Source organism: Rousettus aegyptiacus, unplaced genomic scaffold (genome assembly GCF_014176215.1).
Source record: "Rousettus aegyptiacus isolate mRouAeg1 unplaced genomic scaffold, mRouAeg1.p scaffold_m13_p_4, whole genome shotgun sequence".
NCBI classification, from domain to species: domain Eukaryota; kingdom Metazoa; phylum Chordata; class Mammalia; order Chiroptera; family Pteropodidae; genus Rousettus; species Rousettus aegyptiacus.
Genome location: NW_023416307.1, coordinates 159,119,213 through 159,146,872, shown reverse-complemented (window position 1 = coordinate 159,146,872; position 27,660 = coordinate 159,119,213).

Here is a 27,660-nt window from a genome sequence, read left to right as displayed (position 1 = left end):
ACAGAGAGAGAGAGAGAGAGAGAGAGAGAGAGAGAGAGAGAGAGAGAAGACAGGAATAAAAAGGTAAAACAAGAAAAAGTTAATATCAAAATATAACTTAATAGAAAGCTTACGAGATTAAATTGAGGACATTTCCCAAGTTTATAACAAACTCCTATAGATGAGCTATACAGGAGCAAAATAATTTGGACCCATCAGTTATACTCGAAGTATTTATCTTAAGGAATTAATGGAAATAAACTAACAAGTCTCCGAAGGGTTGACATGAATAACTATTAGAAACAAAATAAAGTAAATGCCTATTTTGCTTCTGTTTATTACTTATAAATTGGTACCACCCTAGATATTATATTGCATAATCCCACACTTGTTTAAGTAGATGTATGTTATATGCAGGTGTATGTTTAAGTAGTCATGCACAGAAGTAAGTTTGGATGGATATGCCCCAAAACGTTAATGACACTGATCTCTGATCTGTGAATACAACTGATTTTCACTTCTGCCTCTATACTTCTCTGAGTTGGTCTGATATTTAAGCATCTAGTATTTACAGTATAACAAAAAACTACTTTCGTTTTGGAATCATGGTCCAAAAAAGATAAATATTCTTAATAACTATACTCTTGTTCATCTAAAGTTTCATTAATGCAACTAAACGCATTCATGTGCTCTTGAAGGCGGTCAATAGCCAAATGCAAAGGTTACTACATTGAAGGCCCTGAGAAGCTCCATGACAAAATCTGCTGTTTATGGAAAGTTCTTGTGTTATTAAATTAAATAATATAATATGCACATATTCAAGCTGTAGCTTTGTTTATAGTGTCTCTAAAGATACGCTCTCAAGTAATAAAATACACTTACGGTTATATTTGCCAACTTGATCTTTACAAATAAGTAGATTTTTTTTTTCCTTCCTAAAATGCATTAGACTCTAGATACTTAAAGGTAACCTTTATTCAGCTCATATGGGCATTATATGATGTAATAAGTTACTGTACACTTTTCACAGAGGAGTTTTAATTCCATAAGTTGTTTACTTTGCAGTAAAGATTTATTAAGTCATGCAAGTATATAAGTTTTACTACAGCATTTTTGATGACGAATCATATAATAAATTGTATTATTTCTATGATTTTTATTTTCATACAATAAGGAATTTAACTAGAAATCCGGGCATGGGTTTTATTTCATTACTGTGGCTGAATGGGGATAAAATGGACGATTTTAATTTAATTTTCTGAGATTCTGATGGAAAATGCTTTGTAACTTTTACATGACATATATTAGGTCAAAATTTACTACTCGCACTCCGTTTGATAAGGGAGCCCAAGCCGCATGGTATGCTTTTTTTTCCCCCTCTTTTTCAGTACTTAAAACAAATATACAGAAATTCTAGACTCCGGGCCTCTTTAATCTTGTATGATAAAGGACCCACTCCTATTTTTAAAATTTTAAATCAGTCCTAGGAAACAGGTTTCCAAGCAACAGATACACCTAAAAATAATCATCTCAGATGTAAAAATGTCAATATTTCTATTTCCTCAGGAAGAGGAAACTGGAGGACTATTGTAGTGAATTTAATTGATTTACAAATGACTTTGGACTGACTCATGCATAAGACATCTTAATAAGAGCGAGGACTTCAGCCTGAAATCTGTGCCGAAGTCCTAGGTCCACTATGTGTCCTAAGGGATTAAAGCCATAAGCGGCGCGCTGGACTCTGAGGTAAGGGAGTTGTCTCGTCTCGTCTCGGAGGCTGCTGGTTTCTGAATGTGATTTAACCGGATACGTGGTGATCAAACATCTAGTTGCCGCCCATTTCTGGGAGGATTAACTCCATTAGATGAATTCTCTTACCCAATATTTATTCATGTGATTCCCTAGACTGTCTTGGCTTATGTTTAAATAACTCAGGAACTTATTTCATGTGGAAAATCGAGAAAATTATTCAAATTTCAGCATTACGAAGCTTTTCTTCTTGAGTGAGGTAATGACAGGGTGTCAGCGCTAAGTCATCACCAACGACCCAGAGGTCACGGGAGGCGTGTCTGGACCTTACGCTCGGAGAGGGGAGGGCGGCCTCGGAGACCCGCGCCCGCCCGGCTCACTGCGCTTTGCTCCACTTCATCCTGCAACAATTTCCGCAGCGCCTTTTCCTAAAGTGACCCCGTCCGGGGTGAGTTCTGAGACAGCCCAGCATCCTGGGTACATTTTACCAATAAACTGATCGTTCTGTCATCATCATGTTGCTGATACGCAGAGAACCCAGCCAAGTTCGGGGCTGGTGATGGATACCCACCCCCGGGCCCTTCCTTAGGCGGCCGGTCAATGGGAGAGCTGAGACCCTGCTGACACCCTCCTCATTGGCATTGTCTTCTTCAGACATATGTAGACGTGTGTGTGTGTGTGTGTGTGTGTGTATACACACATATATGTAAATTTTTAAATTGTGGTAAAGTGTACATAAAATCCACCATTTCAACCATTTTAAGAGTGCACGTCAGCGGTGCTGAGCACCCTCACATTGTTGTGCGACCATCACCACCGTCCGTCTCCAGAATGTTTCATTTTCCCGGACTCAAACTCTGTTCCTGTTGAGCACCGACTCCTAACTCCCGGTTCCTGCCTCCCCCACACGCCGCAAGCGCTTCATGTCTCCGTGATTCAGACTCAGCGCATCGTGTAAGTGGAATCGGGCAGCGTGTCTTTGTTTGACAGGCTTATTTCACTTCTCGGAGCATCCCGACGGTGCACCCGTGTGTGGCACATGCCCAAATTTCCTTCCTTTCTCAGCTGAACGGCATTCCATTGTGTGGACGGACCACGTTCTGTTCGGCTAGTCATCTGCTGATGAACACAGGCTGCTTTCGCCTCTTGGGTCACGTGAATAATACTCTAATGAACGTGGGTCACACGTATCTGTCCAAGTCCCCGCTTCCTCTTAGAAATAGATCCAGAAGTGGAATTACCGGGTCGTATAGTAATTTTTAAAATTTTTTTTGGCACACTGCCGTACCACTGCCTACAGAAGCTGCACCATGTTACATTTCTACCAACGAAGCACACGTTTTCCCGATGTTACTGCATCCTGGCCAACACTTGCTATTGTACATTATTTTGGTGGGGAGGCGGTGAGGTCAATTCTTGTTATTTAAAAAAAATAAGACCCCCCTAGTGGTATTGTCCTTTTAGGGACAGACTGTTTCAAAACACACTCAGTCAGCATGGGCACTACACACATAACAACCGTTTCTCCCCTTCTGGCCCCACGCAGCGTGAGGTGCAGCACACAGGCCTACTGCAGGGACGCCAAAGGTCCTCCGTCTCTACTCTGAACCTCAGGGGGCACCTTCCTCCTGCCAACAAGTCGTACGCAGAGCTTGCTGGTTCCCTCCCTGATAGGGAGGGAGCTTACGCCCTGGTCCGCGAGATAGATGGACAGACGGTTAGGTAAGCAATTAAGACGGGCATGACGGGAAAGCCCTTATGCAGGGGCGGGGTGTGGATGAGGGCAAGGTCAGCAGCCCAGGCTCAGGGTACGACGGACACTTTCTCTGGGAGACAGTGACTATGTCCACGGCTAAGTGAATGCGGTCTGCCAGAAGGCGGGAGAACTAGAACGCATTCCAGGTCTGAGAAGCCAGCACCAGCACCGCCGCGACCTTCCCCAGCAGGTTCCAGCAGCTCAGCGTTTGCTCGCCGCCCAGGACAGCACATCAGGCTGCAGCCTCCGAAACTCACTTTCACCAACAAAGGAGATTCTCAGAAACGCACTTGATCCCACTGAGCGCGGCCCCCGGCTGCGCCTCTGGAATCGGAGGGCATGAATGCCATATGCTCAGGCCCAGGACGACCCGCTGGTCCCCCAGCACACGCCGGCCTCCGCCCGCCTGGAAACGCAGGGCTCCATCCGCCGCTGCTGCCGCGTGCGCGTGGAGCCACCTGCAGAGGCGGAAGGAGAGCCACCTGCAGAGGCGGAAGGAGAGCCACCTGCAGAGGCGGAAGGAGAGCCACCTGCAGAGGCCTGCCAGACGCGCACCTTCACCGGCGCCCGGGAGAGGGCCGCGGTCACGAGCGCAGGCCGAGGGGGTCCCATACGAGCACGGACGCAGCAGAGAGCCTGCGCGGAACCCCTGAGAGGGGGCCCCACGCATCGGGAGGCGCAGACCCTTTTGCATTTGCTTCCCACGCTGTAGCCGAAGTCCCAGCGTTTCAACCCTCCCCCTCCCCCCGCTCGGGAAGCCAGAAGTCCCCAGCCGGCGCGGGGCCCAGCGCTCGCTGAAGGCTCTGGGGGAAAAGCCTCCCTGGCCCCTTCGTAGCCTCAGGTGCTTTCCAGCAATCCTTGGCGTGCCAAGGTCAGCGGAGGCGGCCGTGACTCGTTTCCCTAACTCGTGTGGCCTGTTCCCCAGTGCCGGGTCTGGTGCGTGTTTTCGGGGGTCCCCCCCGCGGTCGAGGCATCGAGCAGACCCGCCGCTCTCAGCCTGCATCGGGTGCTGAGTGGCAGGTTAACAGGGAGCCCAGTGTGGCCCTTCTCTCCCCAGACACTGTCAGCGCAGCGACTCTGTCGGCCCCGAAAGGTTCGCATTGCTAAAAATGAGGGGTTCCACATCCCCACGGGGACAGAGAATCCCGGGCTCCCCTGCGCCCACGGTCACTCCGAACCTAAGCTAGAACGAGGGAACAATGTCTTCTGAAGAAAACTACGAACGACCAGCGCGACTCCAGCATGTAGGCCCACAGGGGGCAGGTGGGCACCGCCAGGGCCTCTGACCCCCCAACCGCCCGTGGCACCCCCAAATCTGGAGGGAGCCTCCTGAGGAGGCTGAACCTCCCATCAGACACCCCGACTTTTAAGACCTGTACTTGGGTTGGAAAACCCACAGGGGTTGTGGGCACCAGACCTGCGGCCACCGGTGACCAGGACAGAGGGGTGGCGCCCCCGGGGCTCGTTTGCTCTGCCCCCTGTCCCCCCACCCCTGCTCCTCTGCCCCTTCCCCCGGCCCCCCGCCTGGCCCAGCGCAGACGCCGCCCCGTGAAGCCGCCTGGGTTTCACATGCAGGAGGCCCGGTTGCTTACTTTGGGGTGACGTCCGCAGTGCAGGGATCCCCTCGAGGAACTGGGCTCACCCAGACCCTGTCTGTGCCGAAAGCCCAGGAAGGGCTTGCCACTTGCTGCTGGCTTGGAGGACAGACAGGCGGAGTGGTGAGAAAGGCAGGTAGCCCCAGGCCCGGACTCAGCAGTGGGGCCTCCCTTCTCCCACCTGGAGCTGAATTCCACGGACAGTGGGAGGAGCCCGTGCTAGGACCTCCAGGTGTGAGCCCAGCAGGGCCGCGTCTTGATTTCAGCCCCCTTAGGCCTTCAGCAGACAACCCGGTTAAACCGAGCGGGCCTTCTGACCTCAGGAAACTGGGAGAATAAAACAGTGTCGTGTTTTAAGCCACTAAATTTGTGCTCGTTTGGTATGCAACAATTGGAAAGTAACACAGTAAGGTGATTGGATAAGGAAACGAATCACCGGCAACTAAAATAAAGAATTGGTATATTGGGATGTCTTAGGAGTTGATTGGCGGCAACGGCCCTCAAGATGATCCCACCAAAAGGTCTGGAAGTTTCCGCTCTATCTTGGAAGCTCACTGTAAACCAAAGCTCGTGAATTTCAAGACGGCACAATTACAGTTTTCTTTCTTAGAGTGACGCTGACCTCCCTGTAGTTTTCAGCTCTGGGTGCTTGATTTCAGCTGGAGGATAATAGGGGTAGAAAGCTCAAGAAGCTACAGGGCCAGCGTGTCCTACTTTTAGCAATTAAGAGGTTTAATTCCATCGTAAACAACGGCCGGGGTGATTATGGAACCAGCATTTGCTAAACTACCTGGGTCAAGTGTCTTTTTCATAAAATAAGCCATTTGGCCCTCACAGGGCAAGCGCGTCCGCCATGCGGGGCGGGGGGTGAGCGGGCTGCCCACCGCCAGACTGGAACGCGCTGTTCGTGTGAACACTCTTCCTGCACTTGCTCTCCTGGAAAGGCCAGGGTTTCTGGTTGAGCAGTCATCAGGGGATTAGATTAAGTGGCCCATTAAGTCACTGATCAAAACTCTTATGCAGAGGAATGGACGTTAGAAGGCGTTCGGTATTTTTTTATTAGTATTTTCACCCATTCCGAAATTCTGTTGTTATCGTAGGAGGTTATGCATCTTTCAGCAAAGGGTAAGCCATGCTCGTGAGGTCTGCTGGATAGAAAAACACATCCATCATAGGAGGTCAGCAGCTCCTAAGAGTGAGGCATCTGGGAGTCGTTTAGTAGACTGATTTTGTCAAGCGACAGAGATGATAATACATTCCATTTTATGCACAGTACTAATCCCCTAATGACTCTCTAAATTGCTCAAGCATCGGGCGTGCAAACCTGACTGCGTCGTGATATTTGGGGCCCATATCAGGCGGGCTCTCCCTACCTGGTGCCTCTTCTGTGTTCAGTCTTACTGTGTAGCACACACCTCCATGCTTTATCCATCCCGTCCGGCCCAGTTGCTGCTGGTCCCCACTGTGTTCTCCGTGTTGATCCTGTGGGTGGAACAGTTCCGCCATTCTGAGCCGCCTTTAATGGCCGACTGAGGCTGCCCGAGGGGAGGGGTGGGTGAAATAAACAAAACAATAAAAAATGCATGAACGTTCAAATGTGCACAGAGCAACATATTGAATTTTAATTCCAACATACATATAAAATCTCCTTCCCAGAGATCTGCCATATGAATTCCACTTTGAGAAACCAGCTCTTCTTGGTTTTAGGTAAAAGTTGCCAGTCAGAACTCAGCTATCCCCTTGGCAGCGTTAGTCATTGCCACTGTAGTATGAATTAGCCTGCACATCCTCTGAGGAACTAAAGAGGCTCTGTAGGAAGGAGGTCGGAATGGGATTGTCTCGTGGGGCAGGGGAGACTCAGGAGAAAATGCACAGATAACATGCAGTTGTAGGGGCCTAAAAAAAATTGGTCATTTACCTAGGGATTGGGCATTTGAAAAACTAAAATGAACTTTTCAGAAGGAGTGATTTTAGTCAGCTTCTCAATATATATTATATTTACTGTATAAGTAGATATAGTATGTATGATCATTTACTTTGAAATTTGTTCATAAGATGTATGCATCTGATATATTAATTTATTGGGTTACATTGGAGCAAAAAGGAAAGGAAGCATCAGTTTTGTTAAACGTATAGGCTCCTTCTCCACTCTCAAAGTAAAGCTTGTATTTATTTAGAGCTTCTAACAATTTATTTAGAAGTTAAGTACATAATAGAGAACAGAATCATGTATCTAATATTTAATGTACCTTTGGAATGCAATGTGTTACACGTTTGAACATCTATTTGGTAGATGTTTCTCTTCTGCATTCCTGTGCCTAGCCAAGGGATGGAAAACGGGTGTTATTTTATATGTTACCCCCAATTGATGAGTTAGTATGCGAATCTGAGACTAATTCTGAGATGGAGCCTTGTTCACAGGTAGAGAATGTCATGCTTGATTCCACCGCGGACACAGAGGGACGTTTGATCGCGCACTGTGCACCCACAGACACGTCTTTTCCATCTTACCTCCTGGAAGGAGGAAGCCAGATGTGAATGCTGTGATTTCTGAGCGACCTAGGCCGGGATGGGGAGACCTCTCCCACGTTTAAAATGAGCCCATTAGCAGCCACTCTGAGGGCTTTACGTATGCTAACTCTCGTTAGCCCTGCATCCCCAGTAAACCAAAAGCACTTGGTGTTTCAATAAAATATGCAAACTCTTATTTAAAAACAACAACATGTCGCTGGTTTAAGGAGCACTTTTGGTGAGGGCATCACTTATACATAAGCTGTCATCCCATTGCAAAACAGAAGCAATCATCTCAGGGACCATTTCCCACTGGTACGCCACAGGGGCGGGGCCCCTGCGGAGCTGCTTCCGCTGTGAACGTGGGCGGTGGGCGGTGGTTGGATGGGAGAGGCGGCTTGGCTCTGCGCCAGGTGCCCTTCCCCCGCCCCTCCCCGCCCACAGTGCTCTCCTCCTGGTAGGAGCCACCGCGTGCTCTGGCTCACGCCGATGGCTCCCGCGTGCCACTGGGTTGCCATTAAAGGCTGCTCATCACAGGCCTCTGGTTCTTGGTATCGTCCTGAAATGACTGGGGCAGCAGGCACAGTCCTGACCCTTTGAACTACGGATCCTTTGGTTCATTCAGCTTTCACTTGAATTATGTAAAAGACCATATACTAAAATACAATTAAGTTTTTCCGCCTCAATTTGAGAATTCTGTACAAAAAATCGAGGCAGCTGTGTGTTCCTTCGGAAGGGGGTTCGCAGGTCACAGTGCCTGCGGTCGTTGGGCCTTGTAACTATTCCCTCAGACTTCTACCCTCCGGCGCTACTGAGTCATCACAGTCCGGGGAAGGGCGACAACGGGGTCTTCCGGCCTTTCGGTTCCAGCCCCGATGCGGGGTGCATTCCCGCTCTGCGAGTCCCGGAGCTAACGGGGACGGGAGCGGGCCCTGAGTGGGGTCTGCGGGGGACTCTCGGCTCCAGCTCCGTCGACCACGTGACTGGAGTAGGCAGCCCGCCTCCGAAGCGTCTCTCCCGACTCCAGACGGGTCGACGCGATGTCATCCCTGGCTTCTTTCTCTACCAGTGAAGGGGTAGAAAAAGACGCGAGGCTTTGGGGCGCTTGTGAATCACCCCAGACCTTTTGGGTTATGCGTGTAGCTATCTGCTCCCGAAAGGTACATGCAAGCAACTGCTTGCAAGGTGTGCAGCCCGCATAGCTCCCGCTGGCAATGGAGACAGGTTTGGGCAAATCACACACGTTGCTCCAGATGCTTATGGAACAAAATACGTTACTTCTAAGTGAAAAAGAGTTGGTTTGAGTCCATTTCAATCTTTATTTAATATGTGGTAATAATGTTCAACACACTATTTTAATCCTGTATTTCTAATGCAGATGGGACCTACATGGAAATTTAGGTAGAAACAAATAAGGCAAAAATCTGTCTGTCTGGGAGTCGGTGTATTTACACTGACCAACCTAGACCAGCCATCTTCTCAACCAAAGACAGCTTCGTGAGTGTGCTGGAACACCGCCGAGGGTGTGCCCTCCCCGGAGGGGCTGAGACACTCACCCCAGAGGGCGCCCGGTGCAGCTGGTGCCGCCAGCAGTGGACATGAGGGTGGCCGTGCTGGTTCACCGAGACGCTCCAGCGTGCCCAGGGTTTGACGGCAGTCATCCGATCACCCAAGAAACATGAGGCAGATGCTGCTATTTCCTCTCTTTGACTCTCAGGCGAAGAAATTGAGTCATGGGGTCCTCGAATAATCCATCCAGAATCAAGTAGCTAGCGGTGTTAGAGCCGGGCTTTAGACACGGGGTGGTCCAGGAGTTCAAACTCGAAGCCACTGTTCTTCACCTCTCTTTACCTTTGTACTTCCTTCTTCTGCTCCAAAAGAAGATTCAGGCAGAAGTCCTTAAAGATCCCGCAGGAGAATATGGCCCAAGGACGAGGAACAGCTTTGCAGATGAAGAGAAGCCCACAGGTGGAGGGGCAAGGCTGGCTGTCCGGGAAATGCCAAGGCTGCTGACCAGGGGACCGGGCCGGGATGAAAGGGGAAGTGACTACAGTGTCTGAGGAGGGCCCACGTACCATGGAGACTTTAAGTACGAAGAGCGTATAGCAGGTGCAGAAAGTGGAGGAGAAATTACGGAGTCACTAGAGTCTAAATAAATCTTGATCTTGGCCACCGATTTTTGAGATTCCTTATGCATCACACACACACACTCAGCCAAGACCAACATTTCTTTCTGGAGGGCCAATAAAAATATAGAATTGGCCATAAAAATGAGGAGCTATTGGGGAAAAAAAAAAGACAAAAGATGTGTTTCATCTCTGAATAGATCTTTTCAGCCATGTCTAGGTAACGAGCTATTTAGAAAGTGCCACCCACGTGGATGGCCATGGTTTCAGGGTGCAGAGGAGACCTTATTCTGCCCGTGAAATTTTTCTTCCTGCCCTCTCAGGAAGAGTTTCTTAATTGAGCCTCATGATTCTCTGCTGTTTTGCTGGATTCCTGGTCTGGTTCAGTTTTGTCTTCTGGGGGATGGATGTAATGTACAGCCTGGTGGCTGTGACTAACAATGCTGTATTGTGTGAAAGTTGCTAAAAGAATATGCCTTAAAAGTTCTCATCATAAAATTGTAACTATGGATTTTAACAGAATTTACCGTGGTAGTCATTTGGCAATATATACATATATTAAATCATTATGTTGTGCACTTGAAGTTAATACAATGCTTTGTCAATTACGTCTCGAAACCTTAAAATTGGTTATTTTCATAATCGGCCTCCGCGTACCTCCTCCCTGGAGCCCCCGCATCTTCCACGTCCTTAGTGCATCATGCGGGCAGTGTCTCCCCACGGTTTGGAAGAGGAACAGCCTCTTCTTTATCATCGATGGTTATATACAAGCACTTGCGATCGGTTGGCGGAATGTAATCATTTTGCACTTTAATGAAAAGCGGCGACCGTTCAGAGGCGGTAAAACGCAGGGCAGTCATCTCCGGTTTCAGGCGTCTGGGCGTGGCCTTCTGCAGCCTGCGTCTGACTCGGCGTCCGGGGTCACCTCTCTGGGAGAGGTCGTACCCTGCCCCGCCGCTGCTCAGGGCCCTCAGTGGCGCTGCACGCCCAGGGGCCACGTCGAGTCCCCACGTGGCCCTTCACAGCGCTCCTGGATCTGGCCACACAGAGGCTTCCTCACCGACTCGGGTTCCCGACCCCGTCGGTCTTACCTCGCTCCAGACACACCGCCCTCCTCGCTGCTCCTCGAATGCGTGGGGCCAGCCCACCTCGCGACCTTGGCTCCAACTCTTCCTGTTTCTGGAATGTTCTTTCTGCAGATACCGGTGTGACTCTAAGTTTTCTTTTCGTCTTCGGCTCACACATTTTGTTCTCCAAGAGGCTTACACCGAGCCCCGCATTTTAACCTGTGCTGCCCGTATCCCAGCACTGTGAACCACCTCCCGAGCTCTGCGCCTTGCTGTGCGAATCGCCTTTCAACACGGTGTGTCATGCACTGGGCATTGCGCTGGTCGGTGCCGGTGCCTCCCAGACCGCACCGGGCGTGACGGCCGAGCCTCGTCTCTCTTCTCGCGGGCCCGGCACAGTGCCAGGCGCACAGGCGTGCTTGGTAAACACTCGCCCAACGAACCAGCGAATGAAGAAGAGTTGCCGCGAACGTATCAGACTCTGACTCCTGCCTCCACTTTTAGTCGCAGAAGCCCCGGGACCGGACGCTCTGCTGAGTGGCCGTGGGTTCTGCCTCTTGGCGCGAAGCTTCTAGTTCTCCGTGTTTGTTCACCAGCGAGCAGTGACAGGGCGCGCGGAGTGTCAGTGGCTCAAGCGGGTTGCGTTCACGAGAGATAAACGTAGACATCGTCGGGTTTGGAAGCCATTGCTGCAATCACGCCTGCCTGCTTGTAGCGCGGACACTCATGTCCTTCTCTCTGCGCGTTCTTGTGCTTAAGTTGTTATTTCAAAGCAAAACTGGTAGGCGAGGAGAAGCCATTAGCTGGCAAAGGCAGAATTAATTAATTTGGCAGGCCCGTAATACATAGTTCAGATTGTGATGTACCTACTCTACTGCTTATATAATTTTAATTAGCCTAAAATCGTGCATGATTTTTCTGTAAATCGAAAAATGAAATCTGTAGACAAGATTTTCTGCTGGGGATTACCATTGGTTGGTTATTTGAAACCATTGATATTATGTGATCAGCGATAGATTTTTATGAGATCATACCACAATTAGGTCACCCACATATGTGCTTTGGGTCAGCTGTGGCTCTAGAAATCAATAAAGGTGCTGTTTTTCTAGAAATGATGTAAACAATAAACCTTGTACATACAGGTGCATAAATTACTATTTTCAAGTCTATTTATCTATCCATGCTGTTTTTTTAACATACACAGAGAAAGATGTGCTCTTTCTTGTCTTTGACAGAACAAACCTGTTTTGCTTTTGGAAATGTAATAGTAACCCCCAGTGGAGAGTCTGGTCTACAGATTTCTTTTCGTTTTTAGATTTACAGAAAAATTAAGCACAATTTTAGGCTAATTAAAATTATGCAAGCTGTAAAGTCTAGTTATGAGAATTCTCTTTTATGACAACCTTACCATCAAAACAGCATTTATTAAGTATCTCTTTATTCTCGTTTCTGATAATAAAGGAATCGTGGACCAAGCGATCAGAAAATCACGCCGAACAGTGATGCTTTTTAATTTGGGTCGCGATGGAATCACTTTACTTGGGCGTGTCTCGTGGTTTCTTCCACTTGGCAGGTGCAGAGCCAGGCGCGTGGCTTTTTCTGGCAAAACTGCCCTCGGTGAGCTCAGGCTCGGTTAAAGGTTTCAAAGGTAAGAACCGACCCTGAGCGACCGTCCCCTCATCGGGTACCATCTGCGCGCACCCCGTGGGTGTGAGTCCGTCGCCTGCCCCCGTCCTCGGCCTGCGTTCTGCCTGCTGCCTCTTGTTTTTGTGGGTCCCTCCCATCCGGGGTTCCTGCCCCAGCCTCATCTCCTCCAGTGCAGCCGCCACGTTCTGCACGGAGTCCTCTCTGCAGGGCTCACATCTGAGCGGGGCACTTCACAGCCGGTCCTCGGCGGCGGGACCCAGGGCGCGTCTCAGACCCCGGCCGGCCTTCCCTCTCTCTGGTTCGCCCCGCACCCGTCCCTGCCTCACGGTCTGTCCTGCCCAGAGCGCTGTGCGCTGCCTGGCGCAGGCCTCGGTCCCGCGTCTCCGCCGTGCGGAGCGCGCCCCCCGCCCCCCGTGTCCAGAGGGCGCCTCGCGCGCGGCGTCCGGTCTCAGGGCACCTGCGACCGCCCCTCGCCGCGCTCACGGCCGCTTTGCGTGTCTCGTGCACCTGACCCCTCGCACTGCTCCGCTGAACGAACGCATCACGACGAAATCATTCGCACACATAGACTTGCGTGTGTAACCTCTGCCCCGCCGTGTCCTCAGCCAATCCGGCTCTACCGCTCCGTTTCCTCCGTCTCCGTGTCCGGCTCCGTGTCCTTTCCCTGCGTCTCTATGCTCCCTCCGCGTCTCCCCTGCCTCTGCCTCTGTCTCTTTTTCCACGTCTGATCCGTCTGCACAGGCCTTCATTATTCACCAAGTCCATATTGGTGAATCGATCCGCACGCTCGAATTAACCCCCGAATCCACACTCGCGGGGCTTTCGCGGTCCTTCTCAGACGCGGGCCGAGGCGCAGGCAAGTCGCGACCCCCAGCGCGGACGCGCCCGGCTCTGCGTCGCTTCATCTGTCACGCCGTTACCTGGCGCCGTTACCTGGCGCCGTTACCTGGCGTCCTTTCCATTAGTGTCTGGTTTTCACATTTTTGTGGTTCTTCTTGGCGATTTTACCGTTTTAAATGGCCCCAAATAGAGGCTGGGACCTCTGAGCACAGGAAGGTCGCGCTGTTACTTTCAGAGAAAACACAGGTGTTAGGTGAGCTTCCCTCGGGCGCGAGTCACGGTGCCATGGGCCCTGAGTTAAGTGTGGGAGAACCAATGCATAGATTCATTGCGGTTTAACGATCAGCTGTATTCAAGCAGAAATGCATGTAACATAAGGTATACACTGATCGCTTGAAGAACATGTTGTGGCCGAGCCTCCTGGGACCTGACCCCGTCTTTCCCCAGGAGCGGGCTCCGCCATTCCCTCATTCGGCATCGGCAGGGACTTTGCAGAACGCGCTCCAGCGAGCAGGTCGATGCGAGCACGTGGATTCCCTGCGCGCTGTGGGGCCTCGCGCCCCCTTGTTCTCCAGAGCCTGGCACGGTGTGAGGTTCGCAGCAAGGACCCGATAAACATTCGAGAATTAAATGAAAAAGGCAGGTGGAACATGGAGACATTCTTGTAGCGAATGAGACAGATCGTGGCGGTCGCTTCGAGCGAATTCCTGTTTACTGGAAGACGATGGTCAGCTGGGAGGAGAGCTGGGAAGGCTTGAACCGACGCGCACGCGGCGCCCAGGGGAGGCCACCCCCAGCCGCCTGGCGAGGACGCCGCGTCACGGCCGCCTGTGGGTAAGGTGCCACAGCGGCTTCCGTGGGGGGGGGGTGTCCGCGCCCCCAGGGACGCCTCCCCTCTGCCGACCCCTGGGTTCGTCAGACGGGCACGGATGGCCGGTGCTGGGCGGGTCGCGGGCCTCCGCCCCCCCCCCCCGGCCTCTCCCACGTCCGCGGCAGGGAGGGGGCTGCGCCCCGCGGAACGCGCTCGGGAATCCCAGAAACCCGGGGGGCTGCGGCGCTGGCCGCGGCAAAGCGTAATCAGCATGCGACGCAGCGCGTTTCTGTTTGAATGTGGGTGTATTCGTCGGGGTCCCCCCCCCCCGTTAGTACTGAATAAACGACAGCCCTCCAGCCGGCCGCTGCTTTTCACGGCTCTGCGGATCCGCTGTGACTTTGCCGAACGCGCGTGGGATGGGACGGGGACTGGGTTCAGGTTCGCCCCCCGGTGTCTCCCAGTCTGGTGCCAGTGACCTCGCCCTGGGCAAAGTCCCAGGACACGGGCTGAAGCACGGGAGGCCCATCCGAGCTGTCAGCACCCGTGGGGGCCGCGGGGTTCGCTGGAGAAAGGAGGTCGGGTCCAGGCCCCCCGGAGGCGGGACGGAGCCCTCGCCGGCGCCGGGGACGCAGGGCCTTGCGCGCTCGGTGCCACTGCGGGGAGAAGACGCCGGGGGACACAGAGCCGGCCCCCTCCGGGGGTGACAGAGCCGCCCCGCGGTGGTCGGAAGCCACCGCACGTTGTCCTCGTGAACACGACTGATCTTGTTTCGGGTTACGACGCGGCCTGTTGACGCTCCTCTTCCCAAGGGAGACTCCCGCTCCGTCCTAACGGGCTGTGCGTTTGCTGACACCCTCTCCCCACCGAACATCGTTTCTTGTTCTTGTTTTTCCCGATTTGCTAACGATACACTCTAACGTTAAGGGTAAGGAGACTACGCGCTGTCACCGGAAGCGCGGCCTCCGCCTCTGCGTTTCTCCGACGGGGAAGGCCCCCCGCCCCCCGCCAGGAGTCCAGCCCCACAGGAGTCCAGCCCCACAGGCTGCGCCTCAGGCTTCCCGGAGAGAGAGCTCGGGGTGCCGTGGGCTGCCCCACGTGCCCCGCGTGCCCCCCAGACTCAGGGGAGGTCTGGGCAGCATCCCCGGGCCTCCGGGTGAGCTGTGCGCACTGCAGGTACACGCACACACACATATGTATCCTCTGTCTTTCTCCGTGTGTACATATGTACACGTGGACATACGAATTTACCCTCACGAACTGCAGGCTTCAAGTGGGGGTTGCCGCGAGGGCTGTGGACATGTGTATGTACACGTATGTACACACATATGTGTCTGTGTGTAGACATAGCTATAGCTTTATCTCTTTAGAGAGAGAGATTTATTACAAAGATATAAGGAATTGGCTCACGCAGTTATGGGAGCTGAGAAGTCCCCTGATTTGCCCTTGCAGGCGGGGGGCCCAGGAGAGCCGAAGGTTGTACCACAGTCTAAATCAGGGTCCAAAGGCCGGAGAAGATGATGTCCTCTTAGCGCCAACCTTGTCTTAGCAAAGGGTCTCAGGCGTAGTAGGCATGTGTAATCTCCTAAATGAGTGAATGTTCCGTTTAATTTTCCCAACGACTCTGTGACCAAGAGGCCATCTTAAGTCTCATTTCACAAATAAGAAAAATACAATGTCGATTCACTATTACCACAATAATCCTGTGTCATAAGCAGTTACGAGATCTCAGTGGCATAAATCGTACATTTATCCCCCCTGCCTGTGCCGGTCCACGGGGACAGTCCATCGAGGGTAGGCCGTGTGGGGACAGCTTTACTCCTCAAGTGATTTCACGGGACTCACGGCAGCCCAGCAGGATGAGCTCTCCTCTCGGTGATGAGGAAATGCACGGCAGTGGGCTGAAGTGCTCAGTGCCTCTCGAGACCTGGGTTCGGAACTGACACGCTGTCCCCGCCGGTATTTCTTTGGCGTAAACAAGTTGCACGGCGGAGCCCAAAGTCAAGGGCAGAAGTGACACCCTCAGTCCACAGTGAGGCCGTGATGGCAGTGTGGGTGTGAGCAGGGCCCGGGGGAGAGCTGTAGCCAGCGAGTCAGTCTGCTCAGGGGGCCGAGACTAAGAGGCTCATTTGATTTGGCCAGGGTCTCAGACTGAGTAGGCTCCGGAGCTAAGAATCGGCCCCAAGGTGCTGACTCCCATGTTTTTAAACACTTTACTACACTGCGAACAAGAGGTGTTAGTGAAACCGTCCTTGGTAACTTGGTAGATACCATGCACGCTTTTTTGTGGTAAGCTTAGTATAAAAAAATAACGAAATAAAAATACAATGTATTACCACCTTACTGCTCACGGGGAGCTCATGGCTGCAGAGACTTTAATTACGAGTGGATGATTTAGTAGGCATCGTCCATCTATTATTTACTCTGGAGGGTGAGAGCCAATTTAAAATTGGGGTCCAGATTTCATTTCGGCAATGTTCTTGTCATCAGCAGGCAGAAAACGTCCCAAAGGAGGCGGATATGTCTCTGAATACAGAGCACTGAATAAGACAGCCAGAGCTTCTGGAAAGGTAAGCCATAAAGGCGCATGCGGTTTGGGTCTCCGAAGGGCGGGGCATTCAGCCGGAGATATTAATTGCGTGTTTTTCACACAGTTGTCCCATATCGGTTGTTATGTGTAATACTCACGCACACCTTTAGTAAAACAAAGTTTACAGTCACACCGTCTTTCAGAGCTCAGTCCTCTAATTTTGTTGCCGATGCCGACACGTTGTGAGTGACAAGGAAGGGCTGGATCATGCCCCAGGTCGAGGACCTGGCAATGAGGTCGCGTGAGGCTCGAGTCTCGCGTCACCGTCAGGAGGGTGGTCTTGCCTGGGGCGGGGCTGCCTTTCCCTCAGCGTTACCTGCGCTCTGTGGCACGTGCCCCCGGGTTCACAGTCCCTGTCTGTGTGACACTGACATCGGCAGGCAGGTGCCCTCCTAGCTGCCCGGTCCATCAGAGACGGGGGACGATCAACTGCTCCCAGCAGCCGTCTGGACCTCCTCACTCCCCACGAGTGTCCTTGAGTTATCGAGGGTTGGAGACTACGGAAATGTGCCAGAATAGACTCTTTCCCCCAAAGGAACAGTCTCCTTAAATGTGCCACGCTCATGTCAGTGTGTAGTCTGCCGGCGTGTGTTTACACGCACACCCAGATTCTCAAATGCGCGGTCCGACTCCTGGCTGCCAGCGCTTTCAGAGTTGGACGGTGTTTTGTTCTTCGTTCAGTTGTGGCAAGTCTTTAAAACTATAGAAAGAAACTTTAATTTTTCTACAATTCTGAAGCACAAAAAGAAGACGGTGTCTTTAAGAGGGCGGCCAGATTATCAAGCTGGATGTGTGCGTTTCTGACGGCCGCTCAGCCGCTCCCAAAGCCCGTGGTTTGCCTGAGCTCACTGGCCCCGGTCACCCTGAAAATTGTTCTGTGGGCCTGATCATCGCTGGCAAGGCTGAAAGTCGTGTTTCAGTCTTTCTATTAAAATTTCAAATTTCCATCAGGAGAGGGGCCATGTTTAACTCTCTCCAAACGAAGCGGCTCTGCTCGTGTGAAATCGCAGAGTCAGAAAGGACTTGACGTCCTCATCACGGAACCAGGTTTACATTGGCTTCTTGTTGTCCTTGAACTTCTGCTGCTGCTGCAAGTGTCGGGGTCTACGGTTGGAGTCCCTGACACGAGCTTCGAGGCCCCTGCTGTGAGCACAGGCCACATCTCAAAATAACCCAGGCCACCCTTCAAAGCAGCCAATTCTGCTTTCTCTTTAAAAATCAAGGAGGCTTTTTCTCTTGAAGAACAGATATGAATCAAGCCAGTAGCGTATCCATAGGGCTGCAGAAGGATGGGCTCAGCCAAATGGTCCTGGGGTCCGGCCGCACTGCTGCCCCTCACGGGGGGCCGGGGGCAGCGTTGGCCATGTGTCGTGGACCTGGAAGTGTGCGTTTGTCGCACACTTGCTGTACTAGGCGAATGCGGAGTGAGTTGTCGGCATTTTCTTACCCACTCAGGGATCCTATTATGTGGGAAATAATTACGTTCTTCATCGTTCAGATGAAGAAACAGGGCTGGAGAGTTAAACAAGCTCGGAGATAGCAGAGCATTAAAACGTGACAATGCATAATATAATAATTGGTTCGTACTTGGTCTCGGCAAATATTACTTCCACTTTTTTCTCCTTAAAATTCTTCCCACCCTGCTCAAATGAATGCTACTCAGTCTGCGTCTGGCGAAACCATTCATTCTTCGCTGACGAGCCGACCTGTGCTGTGGCCCTGGCTGCCCCTGTCGCTCTCAGTGGCCAAGGGCCAGGTAGAGTCCGTGACGATAGACATCTTGCACGTGCGTTTCCCTCAGAAGCGTGTGTGCGTCGTCTCCCGTGTGCTGGGCGAGGGAAACCGAGCGGAACGCGGCGGGGAAGCTCTCTGCTCTCAGGAACTGACCCCAGGAGGGGAAGCCGGAAGCCGACGGAAGAAACGAGTGGTGAGCAACGCGAACACGGCCAGGCCACAGAGCTTGGGAGCGTGCCGCCGTGGGGCACCCTCGGGGTCCCCGAGGGGCCGTGGTAGGTGGCCGGGTGCGAAAAGAAACAGCACAGACCGCGCGGCTCGGACACTGGGCCTTTATTGCCTCGTGGTCTGGAGGATCCGGGTGTGAGAGGGGTCGTTTCTTCTGGGGACTGCGAGGGAGGGTCCGTCCACGCCCACGCCCAGCTGGCGGGAGCCTCGGGCACCTCCCGACTCGAGGGCACTGTCCCTGTGTCTTCACTCTCGGTCCGAACATCGCCTTTTCATAGGACGCAGTCATGTTGTTTTAGGACCCATGCGAATGACCTCACTTTAACTTGGCCATCTGCAGAGCCCCAGTTTTCAAACAAGGTCACTGTCCCAGCTCCTGGGGGTTAGGATGTCAATGTTTCTGCTCCGTAACAGGGTGAGATGTAAAGTCAAACTAAAGGATAAGTACCTGAGCAGTGGCTGGGGGAGCATGCCTTGTGGAAGGGGGGCAGGAAGGGGGTTACGGGTATTCACCAGAAAGGTGTGCACAGGGCACCAGCAATGACCCCGGCTGGAAATCACCCAAACGCCCACAGAAGGGTGAACGGACAGCTGCCCCGCCCGCCCACTACGCACTGACTGTGGCTGCTTTTACCCTACAATGGCGGAGTTAAGGAGTTGTCACGGAGCCCATGTGGCCTCCCAAAGCCGAAAACATTCACCATCTTTCTCTTAAAAGGAAGTTCGCTGAGTCCTGCTCTAAGCCATGAGAATTAACCATTTACAAATACAATAATATGAATGAAACATTATCGTAGACATAATAATCTCATGCAAAAAAGAACTCGAACACAGAAGACTAGATGATGTGTGATCTCTTTTGTGTAAAGTGGCATTAGTCGGAGTAACCTTGCCGGGGCGTAGCGCCTGGCGGGGAGGCAGTGACAAGGGGTGGCAGGGCAGTTTTGGGGTGCCAGTAATGAACGCTCTGTCTGTATGAGGTGCTGGTTATGTGGGCGGGCTTTGTCTCTGTTCGTGACAATTCATGGAGGTTCACAACTATCCTCGGTATTCTGTCTGTATATACAGTAAAAATGTTTTAAGCAAATTCATGTCGAACTAAGCAAATAGAGACAGCAAACTTTGCATATTTTCAGAACTAAATAGTCTGCTGGCCAGGTTATTTGAAACTTTAGGCACGTTAAATTAAAACTTCAATTTGTGGGATCTCTCTGTTCTCTCCAGGGCTGACTAAAATGACCTTCCACGGTGACTGAGACGTCCCGTTCCGCACCGTCCAGCTCAGCGGCCACTGGCCAGATGTGTCTGTATTGGTATTGTATGTATCTGTAACGTTGATAGAGTGACTGAGCAAATGAGTTTCCCATTTTATTTTATTTTAATTGGTTAATTCTTTTAAGTAATTTTACCCAGTTTGGATTAATCAGTTTAATTTAGCCGCATGTGGACAGTGGGCCCTTGGGAGGGCGCGGCTGTCCCGGACACAGTGCACCCCCCACGTCGCCCGCCTCACCCCGATCCACCCCTCACCCCTGTGTGGGCTGACGCTGTGTGGCACCTAGAAACACCAAAATCTCGGCTTCCGTCCATGCGCATCAGATCTGGGGAAGTCTGAAATCCCTTTCCTCGTCCGAACAAGGAGGGTGTAAACTGAGTGGCCGATAATGCGCGTGCGTTTAAAGACTCCGAAGCCTTATTCGCTGACACAGTCGACTTTGGGATTGTCTTGCCTGTTACGACTTTACGAAACTTTTTAATAGGATGTTGTTTCAATGTCGTGTGCCTGAAAAGATACAGGAAGCAGAAAACGTTGCTTTCCGCATCAGCCCTCAATCGCGGTGGCGTTCATTTGAGACGTCTTCTCTCTCCGCTGCTGAGAAAATTAAGACTTTGCAGGTTGGAAACAGTCACGGTACTTGGAAAGGCAAGATCCACTGAAAATGCTGAGCTCTGAACGGGGGACATACCTAAAACTCGCCTCTCAAGGACACATGCTGGATAGGTTAATGGCGTTTTTAGATGTTTCATATTTTCAGAATGCGTACAGTAATCATCGCAGAGTTCATTCAAACCTCATCTCTAATATGGACACAAACACATTTATAAATGCAAAGAAACAAACCTATTCAAATCTGGAAGAGCTGTAATAATTATGCTATTATGAGGGTTTATTACTTAATTTGAGTTTATCAGTATGAAAATACACTACTGACTCGGTAGAGATTTTGAATCAATACATACTTTAGATTAGCATAATCTAGCACATTATCATTTGCCTAGAATCCAAACAAACAAATAATCAAGTGAAATTAACTTTGAAATACTGTCCTTTGTGATCGTAAGGACAAGATGACCTCTCCCCGGAAAGCTAACACTCACCTCGAATACATTTAGAGAGTTGAAAAGATGGAAATAATATATCACCTTTGAATATACCTCAATAGATCATTAAGTTTTTGCAGCATCGTGGCCCTTTTTATACGTTTAAGAGGAACCGTGATGCACGGCAGTCAGTAACCTCGTCTCTGTTCCTGGCTTCAGCCCGGATGACGGGTGAACCTGCCAGGCACGTGTGTGTCCCTTCGATGAAGGACCCTCCGGCTGGCCCTCGGCATGCACTTCCCAGAGCCAGCTTTGCCGCTGGTGACATGCTCTACGGCCTGGACAGCCCCCGGCCTTCACAGAACACCCAGCGCCGTGTTGTAGCTTGCCAGTTCTTTCCTCGATCGATCTCTTTCCACTCAGAATTGACTATAAGCAGCAAAGAAAAACGAGGCCCCATTTTCAACACTTTGCCCGGAAATCCCCTTGTTTAGACATGCACCTTCATTGCTTACAAGTTTTTCCCACAGCCGCAGGGCGCGATTCAGGGGAGGTCCCTGTCACTGCAGAGCGAGGACGCCTTTCCTCCAGTCGTGCGGTCCTCGGTGCTTTCTCGGCCCTCGCTAGCAACGCCCCTCACGTCCACCTTCCTGCCACCGTCCTCCCCTTGGCGACATGTGTGGGACGGACGCGTCCTCTCGGGCCCCTGGCTCCCTTCTGCGCCGCGAGCCTCTGCGTTTCCACCAGCAGTCTCCTCGAGGCCGTCTGGTCTTCCTCTTTTTAAAATCTCGCTTCCCCAGTTCTTCCACCCTCTTCCCAGTTCCAAAGCCGCCTCCACAGTGCTAGCCCCGGATCACGGCAGGACGCCGCCTCTCAGTCCCCAAAGCTGCACTCGCTTCCTGATTCTGCCGTTGGTGATAACATCAGCACGAACTTGGGGGCTTAAAACCGCATCAAGATTCAGGAAGCCGTAGATTCTAAGTCATGGCATAGCAGGGCCACCTTCCCTCTGGGGAATCCAGGCGACGATCCCTTCAGCGCCTCCGTCGGCTCCCGATGGCTGTCCTCCGTTCCTCGTTCCTCTGACCTCTCCCTCCGCAAGCACGGTCCCTCCGCCATGCTGTGTCATGCTTTCTTCTGGCCATCTCCAGTCTCCCTGATTTTCTGTATAAAGACCCTTGTCCTTGGGTCGAGGGCCCAGATGGGTAATCCGGATGATCCCGTCATCTCAGGGTTCTTAATTCAACTGCATCTGCCAAGAACCTTTTTCCAAATAAGATCATATTCACAGGTTCTGAGGACTAGGACAGGGACATATCTTTTGGGATGACAACTATTTAACCCGCTACAGAGGTCAAGTGGAAATATCAAGATGAGTTGAATATTTACCCTGATATGACTGCACTCGGTATACATGGAATTCCTCGGGGATTTGGTCATTGTTTAATGAGGACAGGAGCTAAAGGGAAAAATAAGAAATGCATAAAGACAGTCATCGCATGCCGGGGATAAGGTTCCTTAGAGTCCTGGAGGAGCCGAAACATTATTTTAGCGCTCCTGCCAGAGCAGATGTTTTATTACTCGAGATGAAGGACCTCAGTCACCTGCGTGTTCCCAGACACCACCTAGTTTCTGAATGACAGCGGCACACGTCATGTTTGCTGTCCAGGGCTGAAGGCGCTTAATCAGGAATGACGGAGTGTAGCTGGAGTGTGCGGTGTGACATACGGCTTCGGACATCGTTCCCGTTGTTGACATTTTCCTTTTTTTCTCAATTTGAAGCAGAACCTAAATGCCCTTATTTAGTGCCCTTGTTAAAAAGCTTTGTGGCTCCACCATGATTATTTTAATTTATATCTATATCTATCTATCTATCTATCTATCTATCTATCTATCTATCTATCTATCTATCTATCTGAATTATATATGTATAATTCAACTAAATTGCTAAACCAGGTGTCCTCTCTCATACATACAATTTAGAAAACTCTATACCTTCAAATAGAATATCTGAAGCAGTGGTGTTTTTCTTAAAATGTCTAAAAATGAAAAAAACCAGCACTTTCAACAAGATTTCTGGCCTTTTCCACCAGCAAGCCTAGCGTACACCTCTGTTCACCTCCGCTCTCCTAAGGGCTTTCACTGATAATTACCCGTACCTGAAACGCTCCCCACTTTCGTGAGTATATTGTGACTAATTTTCCACGTACCCTAATCTACGACTCGCCACCCTTCTCAAACACATACCCGGTTTGGGACCCCTGTCGTAAGCAGTGTCAACAGTTTGTATGTCTTCATTGATAGAATTAGCAATTATGATTAAATACTTTTGTGATTATTTGACTAATGTCTCGATCGTAAGATTTCAGGGGGCAAAGACCTTATCTCTTCCGCTTACCATCATGTCCCAAGTATGTAGCAAATCGTATGCTGCATCCTGTGAATTCAATAAACATCTGAGGAATGGACCGATAGATTGAAAGAACTGGTGAAGAGATCATTGGTTAAGTGGAAGAACTAAGTCCCGGACAGAGACCAGGACCAGGGCGGACAGACCCAGGGAGAGCGTCCTCCACCCCACGGGACTGAGCGCGGCAGTCCGGAGATCTGGAGGGCTACGGATATCTGCAGCATTGAGAAAATCTTACTGGACTCTATTCTTCTGAGGCATCATGAAACGGTTTCTGCCCCCTTTACTTCTGAAGAACAGAGCGAGCCCTGTCATCTCTGAGGTTCTCCGGGACCAGAAGGGACTCCGGCTGCGTGGGGAAGGAGTGGAAAAGCCACCAAGGCAGGGCGAGCTGCGACCCCGGCGGGCCCGGCGGGGTTTGGGCTCTGTCCACCGTACCGCCAGCACTGAGCCCTCACGGGCCGTAAGCATCACAGACCGTTCGCATCGTCGGGCTTGACTCCGAGGAAGCAGCAGCAGGTGGACTGTCCTTAGTTTTCGGTTGAGGATTTCGACTCAGATTTAGTGTTCAGAACAAGAACGTGTTAAGTCGGGAACTGAAATCTGCATCCAGAGCCGTGAACGCACGCGGCGTGAAGTGTGGTCACGTTTTCCTGCAGCTTTTCTAAATAATGTATTGGGCTGAACCACATGAAATTACCATTTTTGTAAGTCAAATGGTAATTTGAGCAATTTCATAGGGTTCGGCTAACAAAAATTGGGCTGTAATAAGAAGTCATGTGTACTTTTCATATTCATAGAGAACAACTAAAAATCTCACAAGAGTTTTATTTTGGTGAAAAATTACAGAGAAATCACAAATATGATGATTCGACTATGGAAAGATCGGTGCATCATCATTAAGACTCATGATATGGTCAGCTAGCCTTAAAACCATTTCCCCAAATTTGTGCTTATTCATCACTCTTTTGAAGCTATATGGGTCAGTGCTAACCGATATTTGAAACATAAAATGTTACTGCCTGCCTGGTATATTTAGGGCATTATTGAAATGATGCTGAAAGCTGATTATGAGAAGAATCTGAACATTAAATACACAGAAAAACATAAAGTATTATAGCCAAGTTCATGAATTAAAAATACCCAGAAAAGGATATTCTTTGGAGGAGGTCAGTATGGAGATTTCGAGAACAGCTTTGTATCTTTGAATTCGATAGTATAAATACTTTTGTATAGGTATGTTTTTGTCATCGATTTCATTAACAAAATCCTCCCATCCCATCCATTGGTCCTCAGAGGTATGGGATGACCTTCTTGGGTTAGTAATTCAGTGTAATTTTACAGAGTCTGAATAGAAACGCAAAATACAAAAGCAAATACAGGAATCGATTTAAAAAACCTGCTAAAAAGTAATACAATCAATAAAGTGAATGTAAATGAAATGAAAGCCACTTTTAGTTCACATGGGTCCATATTAATCTGTTTTTATAAATATTTACCAAGGTGCTCAAACTAATTATATGACTAGAGGAAATACGTCTGTTTACTGTTGTAGAACTTACAATGTGTATAGTCCTGTTGAATCTAAGTACAAAGAATGGTTTTTCCTCCTCCAATTAATACAATGAAATGCAAAATACGCATTCGTTTTCTCTGATTGGCAGGCCCAATTTTGGATATATATTCTAACTAATGAAACGGAAATTGCAATACATGAATCAATTACAGTTGTTCAGTTGTCTATTTTGTAAAGTGAAAACAGTTTAAATTATATATGATTCCATTGTGCATGTGTCACAGTATTTAAGTGACAATTCTACCATGGGTACATTTGGTTCTAGGGATGAGCTTATCTGCATGCACACAGTCCTATCCAATTGTGCCTTTCCTATCTATTGTTATTTGTGGAAGAGGTGGGCCTTTATTAATATTTAAATGTCTTCATACTCGCATCTGACACAGGAGTTTACTTAGGATTGAACAGGGTTTTCAACTGATGGCAAACAGGCTGTGCCTACATGGTACTAAATGAACTAGCTCCAGCTCTATCCTTAATATGATCTCTCCCCACCTCCAAAAACTTATTTATAAAGAAACAAAACAAAACAAAAATAAAGCAGTTTTGTCGATTTAATGACCAATAAGATGCCTCGAATATTCCATTTCAGTCTTGTCCAAATTCATGGACACTGGCATATTTTAGACAGCAATTTTAAGGATGCTGAAGTGAGTTGACAGTGTTCAATTCTTCCGTGTGTCTGGTTGCTCATGCCAACTGGGGAGGCCAGACAGACCCAGAGACAAGCACACACAAAGGCCACCAGCCGGTTTTCAATTGATGGAATCTCAGTGGAAGGCAGACTTGATCTTCACTCACCTAAGAGCTGCAGAATCCTGCACCGATGAAAATTTCCTGTAGTCAGAGAGGCATGGATGGGGTAGTTTGACCACGGTAATGATCCTTTGCGATTTTACTTTTTGCATTCTGGAACTTCAGTTTTGTGACTAATAAAGCATAGCTCTAATCATTTATAATTAAATAGCTCTCCTTCTAGAAAATAACGGAATCTTCCTGAATGATAAGGTTACGAAAACATTTTCTTCGTGGTTGTCTAGATTTTCTAAGTCGACTACGGTACGTGTTTGTTCTCATGATCAGCGAGAGAATAGAAATTATGGAAAGAAAGAGGTGGGGGCGGGGAGATGGAAGAGAAGTGGGCGGGGAGGGAGGGAGGGAAGAGGAAGGGAAAGAGGAGTCAAGGAAAGCTAGTGCGGGCGCGTCCCGCGAAGGCCTGGGGTTTCGTCTCTTCGAGTCGTCTCGCCACTTAGCCGTGCGCATTCACCGCCTCGGGCCTCAGTTTCCTCAGCGCTGAATTAAAGTGGTCAGCTAGAATCTCCAGGATCCCCGAGGCACTAATGTGGCTCACGACAGGGGTTCCGCTCCCCGCTGTTTTATTCAAGTCGACACTTCTAAATTCTCGCATCGTTCTGGCGACTTCTCAGACATCAGGGACATAATGATTTTCCGAGCACGATTATTGATACTGTGAACTGATATTTACACAGCATTTCGGTCCCGGCAAGAACTAAGTGTGGCCCCATTAATCGCGGTCGGCTCAGGGCTGCGGAGCCTGCCGCCCAGCGCCAGCTCCATCGCCCCGTGCCACCCTTCGTAACAGGAAAACGAGAACTACCTGACTATTCTTTGCATTTGCAAATATTGCTTTTCAAACTTGCGGTAAATTAGAAACATGTTTTCCTCATTTGGGACTAAATGTTGATGTATAATGCCACTTCAAAAATTAGATTAACACATCTTGGGACTTTCTGATCTGAGTTCAGTGTTCCAGCCTGGCACGGATCCTCCTAAAAATGTCGAGAACCCTGTTTCCGTCTTCACGCAGTTTGCTGCTGTGCGCGGGTGAGTTTAGTCTTCTTTATTCGCAATGATGTGTGTTTTGCCACTTTCTAAGCGAGTCCCGTGGCTGAAGTGATACAACCGAAATCAGAAAGGTCCTTTGGCTACTTTTGGTTTTCATAATCCAGTACCTCAAATAAATAACTGGATAGGTCGTAACTAGTAAAAACGTGTGCCATTTATGTAGAAAACCATATTTACTTTTGAAAATTAGTATTCAACATTAAATACTCATATAGACCGATAGACCATGGTGGGCCAACAGTCAGGAAAATATTATATAGATCCGTTATTTAAAACTATCAGTGGGCAAACACAATTTTGACCTATTACGAAAACCCCGGTAAGTGGTGAAGCCCCAGAATGCTGGTTTCCTCAGCATCTCTGTCGTCTCAGACAGGCACGTGGCGTGAGTGCGTCACAGAGGCCAGTGGGACACCTGAGAGAGTGACCATCGGAGGCATGGCTTAGCAAAGTCTCTCTTGTTCAATTTCATATGAGTCTTACGTGATTCGAGGAGGAAGTTTCAATTTGACCGGAACTCCTGGAAATTGAGTGGCAGTTTTTAATGTCTTGTTTTTCCTTTTGCAAGTACGCGAGTCTCACTTCTCTAAGGCATGGCGGACGGTGGGATTCTAACGACAGGGTGTGAAAATTCTTGAAAAAAAAAATTTTTATTCCCTCAATCATTTTCAGTTTATTTTGGTTAGTGTAAATTAGCATTCGAGTGTAAACTAAAAAAAAAAAAGCGTTGTTTTGTATCGAGCACTTCAAGTAGTAGTATCTGTTTGCAATCAAATCTCACTCATGTCATTCAAAGTCGCTTGCTAAGTCAGGGAGTCACAGTCATTCACCCCCCGCCATTCGCTTGGTCGCG